The sequence below is a fragment of the Cherax quadricarinatus genome, chromosome 74, assembly GCF_038502225.1.
Source record: "Cherax quadricarinatus isolate ZL_2023a chromosome 74, ASM3850222v1, whole genome shotgun sequence".
In the NCBI taxonomy this organism is placed as follows: Eukaryota; Metazoa; Arthropoda; class Malacostraca; order Decapoda; family Parastacidae; genus Cherax; species Cherax quadricarinatus.
This window is the reverse complement of record NC_091365.1, coordinates 8787530-8807726: the sequence shown is the minus strand read 5'-3', so window position 1 is coordinate 8807726 and position 20197 is coordinate 8787530. Positions and strand designations below refer to the sequence as shown.

General features: G+C 47.8%; 1 long non-coding RNA gene across 1 annotated transcript in view; it reads right to left on the bottom strand.

The window, feature by feature from the left end:
• Positions 1 to 2038, bottom strand: part of LOC138854916 (uncharacterized) — a 415629-nt gene extending 413591 nt beyond the window's left edge. The window contains exons 1-2 of the long non-coding RNA XR_011394079.1: positions 1838 to 2038; positions 666 to 937 (exon numbers count right to left, since the gene is read on the bottom strand). This is a non-coding gene — a long non-coding RNA (uncharacterized lncRNA). The remainder of the gene's footprint in view (positions 1 to 665; positions 938 to 1837) is intronic.
• Positions 2039 to 20197: the final 18159 nt, after the last annotated feature.

Sequence of the window (20197 nt, the reverse complement as noted above, 5' to 3'; positions counted from 1 at the left end):
CCCACACTGGAGCCCATATCTAAGGCCCCACACTGGAGCCCATATCTAAGGCCTCACACTGGAGCCCATATCTAAGGCCCCACACTGGAGCCCATATCTAAGGCCCCACACTGGAGCCTATATCAAAAGCCCCACACTGGAGCCCATATTTTGGTTCCTTAACTGGTCTATACACAGGGTGTATATTTTGGTCCCTACACAGGCTATATATGGTGAGACCTACACTATACTAGTTGCTAGCCTTGTCACTACACTGTTCCCTAAACTGCATTTTACACTGACTTCTTAGATGGTCAGTCCATTGGCCCTTACGTTGTGGCTTACTGTGGCCACAACTGTGGCCAACGGTAGTACGCCTTTGTATCCAAAGGCATACTGCCCACAGTAAAGACAAAGGCATTGACCACGTTCTGGTCGATGTAGAGATTTATCAAATCAATGACAGCTCAGCACATAAAAGTCATGACAAAAGCTAGCTCCCTAACCGCGCCTTCATCAGTTTCTTTCATCTCTGCCAATGTTTTGAGGTGAGTAAGCCTAGGCATCCAGGTGGAAATAACTGAACCAAAAGTTTCATTCTGGTACTCGTAACATAGAAGTGAAAAACACGCACAGAAAGTCATGAATATAAAGGTTAATTATAGCTGTTTCTCTCTTTTCCTTACCTTTAGCTCATCAGTCGGATCATGTGATGCTCCGAAGACTCTGAGACGAAGTCGACTGCGGCCGAAGCCTCAGATTTAATCGGCTGCGGTCGAAGCCTCAGATTAAAATCGGCTGCGACCGAAGCCTCAGCGATGAGAATCGGCTGCAGCGCGCTGCGGTTCGTGTAGGTTCGAAGACTGCGTTGTGCTTGAATCGATAGTCGAACTTCTGTGGAGGCAGTGATGCGAATCACGCTTGTGTGAGGAGGGGGGGCGTGATCCCAGTCCCTGGGCTGCTGGTTTAGAAGTTAAGAGACCAGGGCTGTGGTGAGTCCTTCTAACAGTGTTCCTAACTTTGTTGCCTATTCTAGAATTGTGCGCACGGGGATGCGCAGTGACATCTCGACCCCCGAGTATCTGACTGCATTGGTTGACACCTCATATTAAAGTATAGTGAACAATGTTCAATAACAGGTTTTTAGGACTACAAAGGGTTATAAGGAGTTAAACCCTTGGGGTCACACAGCACCTGGAGAATAGGAGGTAAATCAGTGTTGATCCAAGGCAAGGGTAACACTAAATCCCTGGATTAAGAGCCCTTCACCAGGTCATCAAGGCAGCTCATTGGAATAGACTAGCTCTCAGGACTTCACAATAGCGTCAAGTCTTGAGAAGATTAGTGTAATTCTCTTGTTCCAAGGAATTGGAGCTACTGTTCTCGTGCATCAGACTTGATCACCTCCTATTACCCCAACGAATAATAATAACGAATACTAATACCAAACTAATAACTGGCTAGTCATTTACAGTGACCTTTGTTCTAACAACTGCAGATTAATGACAATCTACCAAATAATTCCTCGCTAGTTATGGTAACTAATTACCACTAACATTTTGTAAATAAATAAATAAATATATATATATATATATATATATATATATATATATATATATATAATGTAAGAATGCTTAAAGAATTCAGCATTTCTTCTTTACTGATTAAAGAATGGTATTTTAGCAATTATTTATTGTTTAAACCTCTCGATGGGGGTAAAGTCGAGTATTTAGCTAGTAATAAAAATCCCCCTTTAGAAACTAGTAGACAAATATACATTCTTCGCTGAAATTTAGTTTAACTAGCGTAAAAGATGGGTCTCTTAGTACTGGGCGAGGAAGAGTGGGAACTGTCGCACCTCTGACTTGCAGATGACCTGCTGAGGACTGTGTGTGTGTGTGTGTGTGTGTGTGCAGCCAGAGATGATCTTGGTTTAATCCAGGCAGTAGTATCAGTAACAGCAGCAGCGGCAGCAGCAGCGACAGCAGCAGCAGCAGCAGCACACTCACACCCTGCCTGACATGCACCCTACGCCAACCGCCGGCACACTGACGGCACTCCCGAGGCCCCACTCCCGCTACCATCACTGGTAACAGTCTTGCCAGGTGGCACTGGCCGCATACCCTTCCCAAACCCATAACACCATTTACAGCCCTAGTCTATAACCTCTCCACTGGAATTCTCAATCGTATGGAAAACAAATTAACATATTACTGAAATACGAGTTACGAATTTTGCTACTAGATGGCTTTTGTTTTCTTACACTGAGCTGCTGCGTCCGTTATCGAATAAAAAAACTTCTCAGGATTGGTAATCCTAAAGAGCTGCGAACCTGGCACTGGTGCCGTTTGACGCCAGAAAACGCCAATGACACCAGCTGCGCAACGCGACAACTGGCATCAGCGCCTCGAGATCCTGACGCCACCATAGGTTCGTCCGGCGCCACTAGCCTCACTTCGACCGCTGGCGACGGCATAGAAAACGGGAAATTCCGGGACATATCACAGAAAACTCTGCCGTATATCGGGGTAACAACATTGTGACATGAATAACAACAAGGCACAATACCCTGACTGGATACAATTATAATCATGGGGGAGCGCTAAACCCGTAGGATTACGCTGACTGGAACAATACACCAGTTAATGGTCCAAAAATCAGGAAAATCATTCTCTCTCTCTAGCTAAGATTTCACTAATCACTGAATCTACTAGCATACAGCGCCTAGGATGTAGGAGGTAGTTAGGTTTGTTACAAGAAAGGGGAGATTTGCGCTAGTCCCTTAGATATCTTTCCCTTGGAAGAGACAGGAATGACGTCTCATCCTTAGATGCTAGGAATGACTTTCACCCATTGAAGGGATTAGGAATGAAGTCTTACCCTTGGAGGGGCTAGGAATGAAGTCTTACCCCTTGGAGGGGCTACGAATGAAGTCTTACCCCTTGGAGGGGCTACGAATGAAGTCTCTCACCCCTTGGAGGGGCTAGGAATGAAGTCTCTCACCCCTTGGAGGGGCTACGAATGAAGTCTCTCACCCCTTGGAGGGGCTACGAATGAAGTCTCTCACCCCATGGAGGGGCTACGAATGAAGTCTCTCACCCCTTGGAGGGGCTACGAATGAAGACTCTCACCCCTTGGAGGGGCTACGAATAAAGTCTCTCACCCCTTGGAGGGGCTACGAATGAAGTCTCTCACCCCTTGGAGGGGCTACGAATGAAGTCTCTCACCCCTTGGAGGGGCTACGAATGAAGTCTCTCACCCCTTGGAGGGGCTACAAATGAAGTCTCTCACCCCTTGGAGGGGCTACAAATGAAGTCTCTCACCCCTTGGAGGGGCTACAAATGAAGTCTCTCACCCCTTGGAGGGGCTACAAATGAAGTCTCTCACCCCTTTGAGGGGCTAGGAATGAAGTCTCTCACCCCTTAGAGGGGCTAGGAATGAAGTCTCTCATACCTTGGAGAGGCTAGGAATGAAGTCTCTCACCCCTTGGAGAGGCTAGGAATGAAGTCTCTCACCCCTTGGAGGGGCTAGGAATGAAGTCTCTCACCCCTTAGAGGGGCTAGGAATGAAGTCTCCCACCCCTTGGAGGGGCTAGGAATGAAGTCTCTCACCCCTTAGAGGGGCTAGGAATGAAGTCTCCCACCCCTTGGAGGGGCTAGGAATGAAGTCTCTCACCCCTTGGAGAGGCTAGGAATGAAGTCTCTCACCCCTCGGAGGGGCTAGCAATGAAGTCTCTCACCCCTTGGAGGGGCTAGGAATGAAGTCTCCCACCCCTTGGAGGGGCTACGAATGAAGTCTCTCACCCCTTAGAGGGGCTAGGAATGAAGTCTCCCACCCCTTGGAGGGGCTAGGAATGAAGTCTCTCACCCCTTAGAGGGGCTAGGAATGAAGTCTCCCACCCCTTAGAGGGGCTAGAAATGAAGTCTCCCACCCCTTGGAGGGGCTAGGAATGAAGTCTCCCACCCCTTGGAGGGGCTAGGAATGAAGTCTCCCACCCCTTAGAGGGGCTAGAAATGAAGTCTCCCACCCCTTGGAGGGGCTAGGAATGAAGTCTCCCACCCCTTGGAGGGGCTAGGAATGAAGTCTCCCACCCCTTAGAGGGGCTAGGAATGAAATCTCTCAGCCCTTGGAGGGGCTAGGAATGAGAAGAACATCAAGGCCGCCCTGTAACATGTTTACCTAGGAAAGATTCAATTATGCTCAATACAAGAAATGGTTGAATCTATTTTGTAGCCAATTTTCAGCCTATTGGATGTTCTGTTAATGTAAGGCGGATAAACAAAGCACGGGAAATTTATCCCATTCTCGTATATTAACGCTGATCTAATGGTAACAGTGTTGGTAGAATTACCGACAATATGTCAGGTACAAGGACACGTGTGAAATTAATGTGACTTTTTATTGTGGCAACGTTTCGCTCTCCAGGAGCCACAGTATTTTATTGTGGCAACGTTTCGCTCTCCAGGAGACACAGTATTTTATTGTGGCAACGTTTCGCTCTCCAGGAGCCACAGTATTTTACTGTGGCAACGTTTCGCTCTCCAGGAGCCACAGTATTTTATTGTGGCAACGTTTCGCTCTCCAGGAGACACAGTATTTTATTGTGGCAACGTTTCGCTCTCCAGGAGCCACAGTATTTTACTGTGGCAACGTTTCGCTTTCCAGGAGCCACAGTATTTTATTGTGGCAACGTTTCGCTCTCCAGGAGCCACAGTATTTTACTGTGGCAACGTTTCGCTCTCCAGGAGCCACAGTATTTTATTGTGGCAACGTTTCGCTCTCCAGGAGACACAGTATTTTATTGTGGCAACGTTTCGCTCTCCAGGAGCCAGAGTATTTTATTGTGGCAACGTTTCGCTCCCCAGGAGACACAGTATTTTATTGTAAACAACGTTTCGCTCTCCAGGAGCCACAGTATTTTATTGTGGTAACGTTTCGTTCTCCAGGAGCCACAGTATTTTACTGTGGCAACGTTTCGCTCTCCAGGAGCCACAGTATTTTATTGTGGCAACGTTTCGCTCTCCAGGAGACAGTATTTTATTGTGGCAACGTTTCGCTCTCCAGGAGCCACAGTATTTTATTGTGGCAACGTTTCACTCTCCAGGAGCCACAGTATTTTATTTTGACAACGTTTCGCTCTCCAGGAGCCACAGTATTTTGTGGCAACGTTTCGCTCTCCAGGAGCCACAGTATTTTATTGTGGCAACGTTTCGCTCTCCAGGAGACAGTATTTTATTGTGGCAACGTTTCGCTCTCCAGGAGCCACAGTATTTTATTGTGGCAACGTTTCGCTCTCCAGGAGCCACAGTAGTTTATTGTGGCAACGTTTCGCTCTCCAGGAACCACAGTATTTTATTGTGGCAACGTTTCGCTCTCCAGGAGCCACAGTATTTTACTGTGGCAACGTTTCGCTCTCCAGGAGCCACAGTATTTTATTGTGGCAACGTTTCGCTCTCCAGGAGACACAGTATTTTATTGTGGCAACGTTTCGCTCTCCAGGAGCCACAGTATTTTATTGTGGCAACGTTTCGCTCTCCAGGAGCCACAGTATTTTATTGTGGCAACGTTTCGCTCTCCAGGAGCCACAGTATTTTATTGTGGCAACGTTTCGCTCTCCAGGAGTCACTGTAAAATACCGCATTAGTTGTACGTGTGTCCTTTTATCTAAGTGTGTTGATCTAGTGTTGTACGTGTGTCCTTTTATCTAAGTGTGTTGATCTAGTGTTGTACGTGTGTCCTTTTATCTAAGTGTGTTGATCTAGTGTTGTACGTGTGTCCTTTTATCTAAGTGTGTTGATCTAGTGTTGTACGTGTGTCCTTTTATCTAAGTGTGTTGATCTAGTGTTGTATGTGTGTCCTTTTATCTAACTGTGTTGATCTAGTGTTGTACGTGTGTCCTTTTATCTAAGTGTGTTGATCTAGTGTTGTATGTGTGTCCTTTTATCTAACTGTGTTGATCTAGTGTTGTACGTGTGTCCTTTTATCTAAGTGTGTTGATCTAGTGTTGTATGTGTGTCCTTTTATCTAACTGTGTTGATCTAGTGTTGTACGTGTGTCCTTTTATCTAAGTGTGTTGATCTAGTGTTGTACGTGTGTCCTTTTATCTAAGTGTGTTGATCTAGTGTTGTATGTGTGTCCTTTTATCTAACTGTGTTGATCTAGTGTTGTACGTGTGTCCTTTTATCTAAGTGTGTTGATCTAGTGTTGTACGTGTGTCCTTTTATCTAAGTGTGTTGATCTAGTGTTGTACGTGTGTCCTTTTATCTAAGTGTGTTGATCTAGTGTTGTACGTGTCCTTTTATCTAAGTGTGCTGATCTTGTCTGGTTTCAAGACAACCCTTGTCTGACCATTGTTTATGTCCTTTCCTTGTTTACGTGGAATCTAGTCCAGGAACATAATTACAGAGCAATGTAGTTTATGTTGTATATACACGCAGGAGATAGCAAGATGTCGAAAGCTGTAACAGAGTCAAGTCCGAGGCAGCTACGGTGAAAAGCTCTGTTCCACAAGGCACAGTACTCGCTCCCATCTTGTTCCTCATCCTCATATCCGACATAGACAAGGATGTCAGCCACAGCACCGTGTCTTCCTTTGCAGATGACACCCGAATCTGCATGACAGTGTCTTCCATTGCAGACACTGCAAAGCTCCAGGCGGACATCAACCAAATCTTTCAGTGGGCTGCAGAAAACAATATGAAGTTCAACGATGAGAAATTTCAATTACTCAGATATGGTAAACATGAGGAAATTAAATCTTCATCAGAGTACAAAACAAATTCTGGCCACAAAATAGAGCGAAACACCAACGTCAAAGATCTGGGAGTGATTATGTCGGAGGATCTCACCTTCAAGGACCATAACATTGTGTGAATCGCATCTGCTAGAAAAATGACAGGATGGATAATGAGAACCTTCAAAACTAGGGAGGCCAAGCCCATGATGACACTCTTCAGGTCACTTGTTCTATCTAGGCCGGAATATTGCTGCACACTAACAGCACCTTTCAAGGCAGGTGAAATTGCCGACCTAGAAGATGTACAGAGAACTTTCACGGCGCGCATAACGGAGATAAAACACCTCAATTACTGGGAGCGCTTGAGGTTCCTAAAGCTGTATTCCCTGGAACGCAGGAGGGAGAGATACATGATTATATACACCTGGAAAATCCTAGAGGGACTAGTACCGAACTTGCACACGAAAATCACTCACTACGAAAGCAAAAGACTTGGCAGACGATGCATCATCCCCCCAATGAAAAGCAGGGGTGTCACTAGCACGTTAAGAGACCATACAATAAGTGTCAGGGGCCCGAGACTGTTCAACTGCCTCCCAGCACACATAAGGGGGATTATCAACAGACCCCTGGCAGTCTTCAAGCTGTCACTGGACAAGCACCTAAAGTCAGTTCCTGATCAGCCGGGCTGTGGCTCATACGTTGGTTTGCGTGCAGCCAGCAGCAACAGCCTGGTTGATCAGGCTCTGATCCACCAGGAGGCCTGGTCACAGACCAGGCCGCGGGGGCGTTGACCCCCGGAACTCTCTCCAGGTAAACTCCAAGTATATATATATTCTTCTTTCAACGTACCAGCCGTATCCCACTGAGGCAGGGTGGCCCAAAAGAAAAAAACTGAAGTTTCTCCTTTTAAATTTAGTAATATATACAGGAGAAGGGGTTACTAGCCCCTTGCTCCCGGCATTTTAGTCGCCTCTTACGACACACATGGCTTACAGAGGAAGAATTCTGTTCCACTTCCCCATGGAGATAAGAGGAAATAAACAAGAACAAGAATTAGAAAGAAAACAGAAGAAAACCCAGAGGGGTGTGTATATATATGCTTGTACATGTATGTGTAGTGTGACCTAAGTGTAAGTAGAAGTAGCAAGACTTACCTGTAATCTTGCATATTTATGAGACAGACAAAAGACACCAGCAATCCTACCATCATGTAAAACAATTACAGGCTTTCGTTTTACACTCACTTGGCAGGACGGTAGTACCTCCCTGGGCGGTTGCTGTCTACCAACCTACTACCTACAATATATATATATATAAATATATATATATATACATATATATATATACATATATATATATATATATATACATATATATTATTATTATTATTATTATTATTATTATTATTATCACACTGGCCGATTCCCACCAAGGCAGGGTGGCCGAAAAAGAAAAACTTTCACCATCATTCACTCCATCACTGTCTAGCCAGAATGGCGCTTTACACTACAGTTTTTAAACTGCAACATTAACACCCCTCCTTCAGAGTGCAGGCACTGTACTTCCCATCTCCAGGACTCAAGTCCGGCCTGCCGGTTTCCCTGAACCCCTTCATAAATGATACTTTGCTCACACTCCAACAGCACGTCAAGTATTAAAAACCATTTGTCTCCATTCACTCCTATCAAACACGCTCACGAATGACTACTGGAAGTCCAAGCCACTCGCACACAAAACCTCCTTTACTCCCTCCCTCCAACCTTTCCTAGGCCGACCCCTACCCCGCCTTCCTTCCACTACAGACTGATACACTCTTGAAGTCATTCTGTTTCGTTCCATTCTCTCTACATGTCCGAACCACCTCAACAACCCTTCCTCAGCCCTCTGGACAACAGTTTTGGTAATCCCGCACCTCCTCCTAACTTCTAAACTACGAATTCTCTGTATTATATTCACACCACACATTGCCCTCAGACATGACATCTCCACTGCCTCCAGCCTTCTCCTCTCTGCAACATTCATCACCCATGCTTCACACCCATATAAGAGCGTTGGTAAAACTATACTCTCATACATTCCCCTCTTTGCCTCCAAGGACAAAGTTCTTTGTCTCCACAGACTCCTAAGTGCACCGCTCACCCTTTTCCCCTCATCAATTCTATGATTCACCTCATCTTTCATAGACCCATCCGCTGACACGTCCACTCCCAAATATCTGAATACATTCACCTCCTCCATACTCTCTCCCTCCAATCTGATATCCAATCTTTCATCACCTAATCTTTTTGTGATCCTCATAACCTTACTCTTTCCTGTATTCACTTTCAATTTTCTTCTTTTGCACACCCTACCAAATTCATCCACCAATCTCTGCAACTTCTCTTCAGAATCTCCCAAGAGCACAGTGTCATCAGCAAAGAGCAACTGTGACAACTCCCACTTTATGTGTGATTCTTTATCTTTTAACTCCACGCCTCTTGCCAAGACCCTCGCATTTACTTCTCTTACAACCCCATCTATAAATATATTAAACAACCACGGTGACATCACACATCCTTGTCTAAGGCCTACTTTTACTGGGAAATAATTTCCCTCTTTCCTACATACTCTAACTTGAGCCTCACTATCCTCGTAAAAACTCTTCACTGCTTTCAGTAACTTACCTCCTACACCATACACCTGCAACATCTGCCACATTGCCCCCCTATCCACCCTGTCATACGCCTTTTCCAAATCCATAAATGCCACAAAGACCTCTTTAGCCTTATCTAAATACTGTTCACTTATATGTTTCACTGTAAACACCTGGTCCACACACCCCCTACCTTTCCTAAAGCCTCCTTGTTCATCTGCTATCCTATTCTCCGTCTTACTCTTAATTCTTTCAATTATAACTCTACCATACACTTTGCCAGGTATACTCAACAGACTTATCCCCCTATAATTTTTGCACTCTCTTTTATCCCCTTTGCCTTTATACAAAGGAACTATGCATGCTCTCTGCCAATCCCTAGGTACCTTACCCTCTTCCATACATTTATTAAATAATTGCACCAACCACTCCAAAACTATATCCCCACCTGCTTTTAACATTTCTATCTTTATCCCATCAATCCCGGCTGCCTTACCCCTTTTCATTTTACCTACTGCCTCACGAACTTCCCCCACACTCACAACTGGCTCTTCCTCACTCCTACAAGATGTTGTTCCTCCTTACCCTATACACGAAATCACAGCTTCCCTATCTTCATCAACATTTAACAATTCCTCAAAATATTCCCTCCATCTTCCCAATACCTCTAACTCTCCATTTAATAACTCTCCTCTCCTATTTTTAACTGACAAATCCATTTGTTCTCTAGGCTTTCTTAACTTGTTAATCTCACTCCAAAACTTTTTCTTATTTTCAACAAAATTTGTTGATAACATCTCACCCACTCTCTCATTTGCTCTCTTTTTACATTGCTTCACCACTCTCTTAACCTCTCTCCTTTTCTCCATATACTCTTCCCTCCTTTCATCACTTCTACTTTGTAAAAACTTCTCATATGCTAACTTTTTCTCCCTTACTACTCTCTTCACATCATCATTTCACCAATCGCTCCTCTTCCCTCCCGCACCCACTTTCCTGTAACCACAAACTTCTGCTGCTACACTCTAACACTACATTTTTAAACCTACCCTATACCTCTTCGACCCCATTGCCTGTGCTCTCATTAGCCCATCTATCCTCCAATAGCTGTTTATATCTTACCCTAACTGCCTCCTCTTTTAGTTTATAAACCTTCACCTCTCTCTTCCCTGATGCTTCTATTCTCCCTGTATCCCATCTACCTTTTACTCTCAGTGTAGCTACAACTAGAAAGTGATCTGATATATCTGTGGCCCCTCTATAAACATGTACATCCTGAAGTCTACTCAACAGTCTTTTATCTACCAATACATAATCCAACAAACTACTGTCATTTCGCCCTACATCATATCTTGTATACTTATTTATCCTCTTTTTCTTAAAATATGTATTACCTATAACTAAACCCCTTTCTATACAAAGTTCAAGCAAAGGGCTCCCATTATCATTTACACCTGGCACCCCAAACTTACCTACCACACCCTCTCTAAAAGTTTCTCCTACTTTAGCATTCAGGTCCCCTACCACAATTACTCTCTCACTTGGTTCAAAGGCTCCTATACATTCACTTAACATCTCCCAAAATCTCTCTTTCTCCTCTACATTCCTCTCTTCTCCAGGTGCATACACGCTTATTATGACCCACTTCTCGCATCCAACCTTTACTTTAATCCACATAATTCTTGAATTTACACATTCATATTCTCTTTTCTCCTTCCATAACTGATCATTCAACATTACTGCTACCCCTTCCTTTGCTCTAACTCTCTCAGATACTCCAGATTTAATCCCATTTATTTCCCCCCACCGAAACTCCCCTACCCCCTTCAGCTTTGTTTCGCTTAGGGCCAGGACATCCAACTTCTTTTCATTCATAGCATCAGCAATCATCTGTTTCTTGTCATCCGCACTACATCCACGCACATATAAGCATCCCAGTTATATATATATATATATATATATATATATATATATATATATATATATATATATATATATATATATATATATATATATATATATATATATGTCGTGCCGAATATGTAAAACTGGTCAATTAGCAAGAACTCATTTAAAATTAAGTCTTTTCTAAAATTTTCTCTTGTACGTTTAAAGATACGTATTTTTTCATTAATGTTAATGTAAAAATTTATAATTTTGCACCAAAAGGAACTTAGAAAACTTACCTAACCTTATTATAACAAGAGCAATTTATTTTAGCCTAACCCAACTAAATATATTTTAGATTTGTTTACAATAATTTAATACTTAAACACAGTGAAATATATTTTTTTCGTTAGGTTCAGAATAATTTTGGCGAAATTATTGCATACACAAATTTTCACTTGTCCTATATGGCAAGATGAGCGTTGCTATTTAAGCCAAGATCGCAAGTTCTGCCTATTCTGCACGACATATAGGTGTGTGTGTGTGTGTGTGTCTTTTTCAAGGGTTGTTACAAGCGGTTCGTTCAAGAAAGTAACAGCAGCAGCCCAAGCAACCTTAAGGATGTACGAGGTAGTAGCACATCTTCAGGATGTACGCCGCGGCGGCGGCGGCGGCGGCGGCGGCGGCGGCGGCGGCGGCGGCGGCGGCGGCGGCGGCGGCGGCGGTGGCAGCAGCAGCAGCAGCAGCAGCAGCAGCAGCAGCAGCAGCAGCAACAGCAGCAGCAGCAGCAGCAGCAGCAACAGCAGCAGCAGCAGCAGCAGCAGCAGCAGCAGCAGCACATCTTACTCTGCAGAGTATTTTAAGCGCCAGCAGGAAGTGTCTGTTTATGAATTTTCGGGAAAAACCTGACTCATGCAAGACACGCATGCACCAACGTATGTATGTACACAAGTACACACACACACACACACACACACACTCTCGTAGAGATACAGATAAAACTCATGGAGTAGAGTGGACCTAGTAGCGACCAGCGAAGAGGCAGGGTCTGGAGCTGTGAAACGACCCCTGCAACCACAAATAGGTGAGTACACAAAGACACAAACAGAAGACAGGAGAGCCACAGAAATGTGAGGAAATATTTATCCGGTCTCTGGACTGTCAGGATACGGAATAACCTGGAGGATGATGTCGAGGAGGAGGAAGACTCCACACACAGTTTTAGGAATGGTACAACAGGGTCAGCGACACGATGTATGAAGGTGGCCACTGGAGCCGTGACTCGACCCTTGCAACCACAAATAGGTAAGAATATACACACTGCCACTCCCCCTGACTTCTCCCTCTCTCTTAAATATTTTTCTCACTACACTCAGTCACCCTGGTAATAAACCTCACACCTCATCCACACACTGGTGGCCTGGTGGTTAACGCTCTCGCTTCACACGGTGAGGGCCTGGGTTCGATTCCCAGCACACACACACACAGTCACACACACACCTAAGGAGGCCTGGTCACAGACCGGGCCGCGGGGGCGTTGACCCCCGGAACTCTCTCCAGATAAACTCCAGAAACACACACACACACACACACACACACACACACACACACACACACACACACACCTCGCCCCCTCCCCCTCACACACAATCACTCATTTCCGCAACGTTCGAAAAAATCTCTTCTGGATTTTGCATAAAAATAGAGGAAGTTTTCGTAGTTATAATGTTCAACGCAGCGGCGATGAGGAGGCAGCGGCGATGAGGAGGCAGCGGCGATGAGGAGGCAGCGGCGATGAGGAGGCAGCGGCGATGAGGAGGCAGCGGCGATGAGGAGGCAGCGGCGATGAGGAGGCAGCGGCGAGGAGGAGGCAGCGCATGAGGAGGCGCGGCGATGAGGAGGCAGCGGCGATGAGGAGGCAGCGGCGATGAGGAGGCAGCGGCGAGGAGGAGGGCAGCGGCGAGGAGGAGGCAGCGGCGAGGAGGAGGCAGCGGCGATGAGGAGGCAGCGGCGATGAGGAGGCAGGGCGAGGAGGAGGCAGCGGCGATGAGGAGGCAGCGGCGATGAGGAGGCAGCGGCGATGAGGAGGCAGCGGCGATGAGGAGGCAGCGGCGATGAGGAGGCAGCGGCGAGGAGGAGGCAGCGGCGATGAGGAGGCAGCGGCGATGAGGAGGCAGCGGCGAGGAGGAGGCAGCGGCGAGGAGGAGGCAGCGGCGATGAGGAGGCAGCGGCGATGAGGAGGCAGCGGCGATGAGGAGGCAGCGGCGAGGAGGAGGCAGCGGCGAGGAGGAGGCAGCGGCGAGGAGGAGGCAGCGGCGATGAGGAGGCAGCGGCGAGGAGGAGGCAGCGGCGAGGAGGAGGCAGCGGCGATGAGGAGGCAGCGGCGATGAGGAGGCAGCGGCGATGAGGAGGCAGCGGCGAGGAGGAGGCAGCGGCGAGGAGGAGGCAGCGGCGAGGAGGAGGCAGCGGCGATGAGGAGGCAGCGGCGAGGAGGAGGCAGCGGCGAGGAGGAGGCAGCGGCGGGGAGGAGGCCGCGGCGCGGAGGAGGCAGCGGCGAGGAGGAGGCAGCGGCGAGGAGGAGGCAGCGGCGAGGAGGAGGCAGCGGCGATGAGGAGGCAGCGGCGAGGAGGAGGCAGCGGCGATGAGGAGGCAGCGGCGATGAGGAGGCAGCGGCGAGGAGGAGGCAGCGGCGAGGAGGAGGCAGCGGCGATGAGGAGGCAGCGGCAAGGAGGAGGCAGCGGCGAGGAGGAGGCAGCGGCGAGGAGGAGGCAGCGGCGATGAGGAGGCAGCGGCGATGAGGAGGCAGCGGCGATGAGGAGGCAGCGGCGATGAGGAGGCAGCGGCGATGAGGAGGCAGCGGCGAGGAGGAGGCAGCGGCGATGAGGAGGCAGCGGCGAGGAGGAGGCAGCGGCAATGAGGAGGCAGCGGCGATGAGGAGGCAGCGGCGAGGAGGAGGCAGCGGCGAGGAGGAGGCAGCGGCGAGGAGGAGGCAGCGGCGAGGAGGAGGCAGCGGCGAGGAGGAGGCAGCGGCGAGGAGGAGGCAGCGGCGAGGAGGAGGCAGCGGCGAGGAGGAGGCAGCGGCGAGGAGGAGGCAGCGGCGAGGAGGAGGCAGCGGCGAGGAGGAGGCAGCGGCGAGGAGGAGGCAGCGGCGAGGAGGAGGCAGCGGCGATGAGGAGGCAGCGGCGATGAGGAGGCAGCGGCGAGGAGGAGGCAGCGGCGAGGAGGAGGCAGCGGAGGCGAGACCAAGATTACAATAAATTCAATACAAAAAAATACAACACAAAATCTGTTTTCCTCCCAAAAATATATAATTATAGTTTGATGATATTTTATTAGATGGAAAAAATTAAAATACATTCGCGATAATTTATTCCTTCACGTACACGCGCACGCACACGCGCACGCACAGTGTTCTACAAAAATCTGTTGATAACTGATGAGGTGATGGAGGATTTAGGTTGTTGGGAGGAGTTAATGGAGGCCGGGAAGACTTACTGGGGGTCCTGGGAAGTGTTACGGGGCTCGGGAAGACTTACTGGGGGTCCTGGGAAGTGTTACGGGGCTCGGGAAGACTTACTGGGGGTCCTGGGAAGTGTTACGGGGCTCGGGAAGACTTACTGGGGGTCCTGGGAAGTGTTACGGGGCTCGGGAAGACTTACTGGGGGTCCTGGGAAGTGTTACGGGGCTCGGGAAGACTTACTGGGTTTCCTGGGAAGTGTTACGGGGCTCGGGAAGACTTACTGGGGGTCCTGGGAAGTGTTACGGGGCTCGGGAAGACTTACTGGGGGTCCTGGGAAGTGTTACGGGGCTCGGGAAGACTTACTGGGGGTCCTGGGAAGTGTTATGGGGCTCGGGAAGACTTACTGGGGGTCCTGGGAAGTGTTACGGGGCTCGGGAAGACTTACTGGGGGTCCTGGGAAGTGTTACGGGGCTCGGGAAGACTTACTGGGGGTCCTGGGAAGTGTTACGGGGCTCGGGAAGACTTACTGGGGACCAGGAAGAGTTAATAGGGCCAGTAAGAGTTAATGGGGGCAGGGAAGAGGTAATGGAGGGCAGGCATGAGCTAAGGGAGGAGGGAGGAAGAGGTGAAGAAAAACTAAAGGGAGGCTAGTGACAGCAATATACAAGGAAATGAATCACCAACACCATCAGCAGTGACGAGGAGACAAACTAAATAAACAGACGTTGATGTTCAGAAGTGTTCAGAACTCACCTAGTTGTGGTTGCAGGGGTCGATTCACAGCTCCTGGCCCCGCCTCTCAGTATTTTATATGTCGTTATCATATCCCCCCTATCTCCCCTGTTCTCCAGTGTCGTCAGGTCGATTTCCTTTAACCTCTCCTCGTAGGATATGCCCCTTAACTCCGGGACTAGTCTTGTTGCAAACCTTTGCACTTTCTCTAATTTCCGTACGTGCTTGGCTAGGTGTGGGTTCCAAACTGGTGCTGCATACTCCAATATGGGCCTAACGTACACGGTGTACAGGGTCCTAAACGATTCCTTTTTGATATGTCGGAATGCTGTTCTGAGGTTTGCTAGTCGCCCATGTGCTGCAGCAGTTATTTGGTTAATGTGCGCCTCAGATGTGCCTGGTGTTATATTCACCCCAAGATCCTTTTCTTTGAGCGAGGTTTGTAATCTCTGGCCCCCTAGACTATTCTCCGTCTGCGGTCTTCTTTGCCCCTCCCCAATCTTCATGACTTTGCACTTGGTGGGGTTGAACTCCAGGAGCCAGTTGCTGGACCAGGTCTGCAGCCTGTCCAGATCCCTTTGTAGCTCTGCCTGGTCCTCGTTCGATTTAATTCTTCATCAACTTCACATCATCTGCAAACAGGAATACTTCGGAGTGTGTTCCTTCAGTTATGTCGTTCACATATACCAGAAACAGGATCGGTCCTAGGACTGACCCTTGTGGAACCCCGCTCGTCACAGGGGCCCGCTCTGACACCTTGCCACGTACCATGACTCGCTGATTTCTTCCCGACAGGCATTTCCTGATCCATTGCAGTGCCTTCCCTGTTATCCCTGTCTGGTCCTCCAGCTTTTGCACTAATCTCTCTTGTGGAACTGTGTCAAACGCCTTCTTACAGTCCAAGAAAACGCAGTCTACCCACACCTCTCTATCTCTATCTCTCTCTCTCTCTCTCTCTCTCTCTCTCGTCTTATCGCTGTCATCCTGTCATAGAACTCCAGTAGGTTTGTGACACAGGATTTCCCGTCCTTGAAACCTTGCTGGTTGTCGTTGATAAGCTCATTCCTTTCTAGGTGCTCCACCACTCGTCTGATAATCTTCTCCATGACTTTGCATACTATACATGTCAGTGACACTAGTCTGTAGTTTAATGCTTCATGTCTGTCTCATTTTTTAAAAATTTGGGACTGCATTTGCTGTTTTCCATACCTCAGGTAGTCGCCCTCTTTCAATAGATGTGTTGAAGATTGCTGTTAGTGGTACACATAGCACCTCTGCTCCCTCTCTCAGGACCCATGGAGAGATGTTATCCGGCACCATCGCCTTCGATGTATCTAGCTCGCTTAACTGTGTTGTGCTGTGTTAGATATGTTGCGTGTCAGATGTGTTACGTGTCACGTGCCTCATGTCTAATAAAATTAGTAACTGAACGCCATATCTCAGTCTCCTCTTGTCACTGTCCATAGTACTTAGTGTTGGATCCCTTTAAACAGCATTATAAAAGCAGGGCAAGAATCATGTTCCCGAGAGTAAGTACATCACTGAGTACAACATTGACTAAAAACGGTGACTGCAACACTGCCTACAATGACAAGGCCCCGTGGCCAGGCCGTGGGGCCCTTTGTCCTGGCCACGGGGCCTTTGGGCCTGGCTGGCAAAGCTCTCGCTTCACACGCTGAGGCCCCGGGTTCGAATCCCGGCGGGGTGAAAACATTTCGAAGCTTTTCCTTACACCTGTTGTCCTGTCCACCTAGCAAGCAGGTACCTGGGTATTAGTCGACTGGTGTGGGTCGCATCCTGGGGACAAGATTGAGGACCCCGATGGAAATAAGACAGTCCCTCGATGACGCACTGCTTTTCTTGGGTTACCTTGAGTGGCTAACCCTCCGGGGTTAAAAATCCGAACAAAATCTTATCTCTTATTTGTAACACTGACTACAAAAATGACTTGAACTACAGCGCTTGTTAAAGCACGTGGACTGCAACACTGGATGGCACACTGCAACACTGATTACAACACATAAGAACATAAGAAAGGAGGAACACTACAGTAGGTCTGTTGGCCCATACTAGGCAGGTCCTTCACAAATCCAGTAGTGGTGGTCTTTATAAAGACCTGCCATGTATAGGCCAGTAAACCTTCTGCAGAGTTCCTCCATTCTAAGAGAATATTTGCCCAACCCATTTTCAATGCTACTCATGCAATAAGCTTTGATAAATCTGAATATCAAAATGGTATACAATACCGACAGGTTGGTAAGACACACAGGCAACAGTTAAGCAACTTTATTCCGAAGTGTTTCATCTACACAGTAGGCTTCTTCAGTCGAGTACAGAAAGTAGGCAGGAGCAGTAGAGATGTGAATATGTAATCAGTCCATCACCCTTGAAGTCGGAGATTTAGGTTGTCAGTCCCTCAGCCTGGAGAAGTTCTGTTCCATCATGGTCTGAATCAATCTGACGGAACAAGCGACAGTGTGGAGACTTATATACTGTCGAAAGGAGAGGTGTAGGGGGGTAATAGAGAATGTAGTCACTGAGAGGTCACGTCTCTCTCAGATCCAACAATTCTACAAATGCTATTTATACCATCCATCCCACCCACTTGCTCAGAGAGAGAGACAACGATGGGATATGAACCCCTTTCAAACTAATTCACAAACTCACAGGCCGGTGCGTTAACCATTCGGTCAGCTGGCTCTGATTCTCCATGGGTTCAAAACCCCAGTCGTTCTGTGGTTTATTTGGAATCGTGTCATTACGATTTCGTGAGGGTTCAGTGCGTTGTGTCATATGAGAAAGACAAGAACTATAGTCACAATCTACACTGAATATCACTTCACATGTAGCAGCCGCTTAATACAGTGCCGATTCTGAGACATTGAATTTCTAGATTATTTTATGCCTTTAACCTGTGTCCATAGTGTAAACTCTGGCCTTTTAAGAACTTTGCCGATGCTAGACTGATAGTTTCCTTATTTCGTTCAGAATATCCAGAAACAATAGTAAAATGCTAAGTAAATTAAGTCAAACTTAAGCAAAATGGCTGGAGTAATAGCAAATAAACAAGACTAGAAGCAAACCAGGCGAGGCATGAAGAGACGATAAATAAACGCTGGACAGAAAACATCCAAGAGAATTACTTAAGTTTGTTGCTTGAGAGTCTAAGTAAAGGGGATAGAAACACAGCAGCTGCATCACCACCAGCTGAAATATTAGTAGCAACACCACCACCACCATCTCGTGTAGTACAGCAGCAGCAGCAGCAGCAGCAGCAGCACAAGTGGCAACAGCAGCCTGAACAGAACCATAATAAAAATGCTGTCGTGATATTAATAGAAATATTAACATTGTAAAATAGTTCAGAATTCAAGAGAGATACGCATTTTCTTCATGTGTTGCATTTAATCAGGGAAATGAGTTAAAAAAGATAGGTTAGAAGACAGTTTAGTAAATCGCTGGGGAGTTCTCGTTCTCTCTCAGGCAGCGTCTCACCGCTACCTCTGCTATCACTTCCAGTAATTGTTAACCTAAAGCTGCTAGTGCTACACACCTGCCACACTCAGCTGCTAGTGCTACACATCTGCCACACTCAGCTGCTAGTGCTACACATCTGCCACACTCAGCTGCTAGTGCTACACACCTGCCACACTCAGCTGCTAGTGCTACACACCTGCCACACTCAGCTGCTAGTGCTACACATCTGCCACACTCAGCTGCTAGTGCTACACATCTGCCACACTCAGCTGCTAGTGCTACACATCTGCCACACTCAGCTGCTAGTGCTACACATCTGCCACACTCAGCTGCTAGTGCTACACATCTGCCACACTCAGCTGCTAGTGCTACACATCTGCCACACTCAGCTGCTAGTGCTACACATCTGCCACACTCAGCTGCTAGTGCTACACACCTGCCACACTCAGCTGCTAGTGCTACACATCTGCCACACTCAGCTGCTAGTGCTACACACCTGCCACACTCAGCTGCTAGTGCTACACATCTGCCACACTCAGCTGCTAGTGCTACACATCTGCCACACTCAGCTGCTAGTGCTACACACCTGCCACACTCAGCTGCTAGTGCTACACACCTGCCACACTCAGCTGCTAGTGCTACACACCTGCCACATTCAGCTGCTAGTGCTACACACCTGCCACACTCAGCTGCTAGTGCTACACACCTGCCACACTCAGCTGCTAGTGCTACACATCTGCCACACTCAGCTGCTAGTGCTACACACCTGCCACACTCAGCTGCTAGTGCTACACATCTGCCACACTCAGCTGCTAGTGCTACACACCTGCCACACTCAGCTGCTAGTGATACACATCTGCCACACTCAGCTGCTAGTGCTACACATCTGCCACACTCAGCTGCTAGTGCTACACATCTGCCACACTCAGCTGCTAGTGCTACACACCTGCCACACTCAGCTGCTAGTGCTACACATCTGCCACACTCAGCTGCTAGTGCTACACATCTGCCACACTCAGCTGCTAGTGCTACACACCTGCCACACTCAGCTGCTAGTGCTACACATCTGCCACACTCAGTTGCTAGTGCTACACATCTGCCACACTCAGCTGCTAGTGCTACACATCTGCCACACTCAGCTGCTAGTGCTACACATCTGCCACACTCAGCTGCTAGTGCTACACACCTGCCACACTCAGCTGCTAGTGCTACACATCTGCCACACTCAGCTGCTAGTGCTACACACCTGCCACACTCAGCTGCTAGTGCTACACATCTGCCACACTCAGCT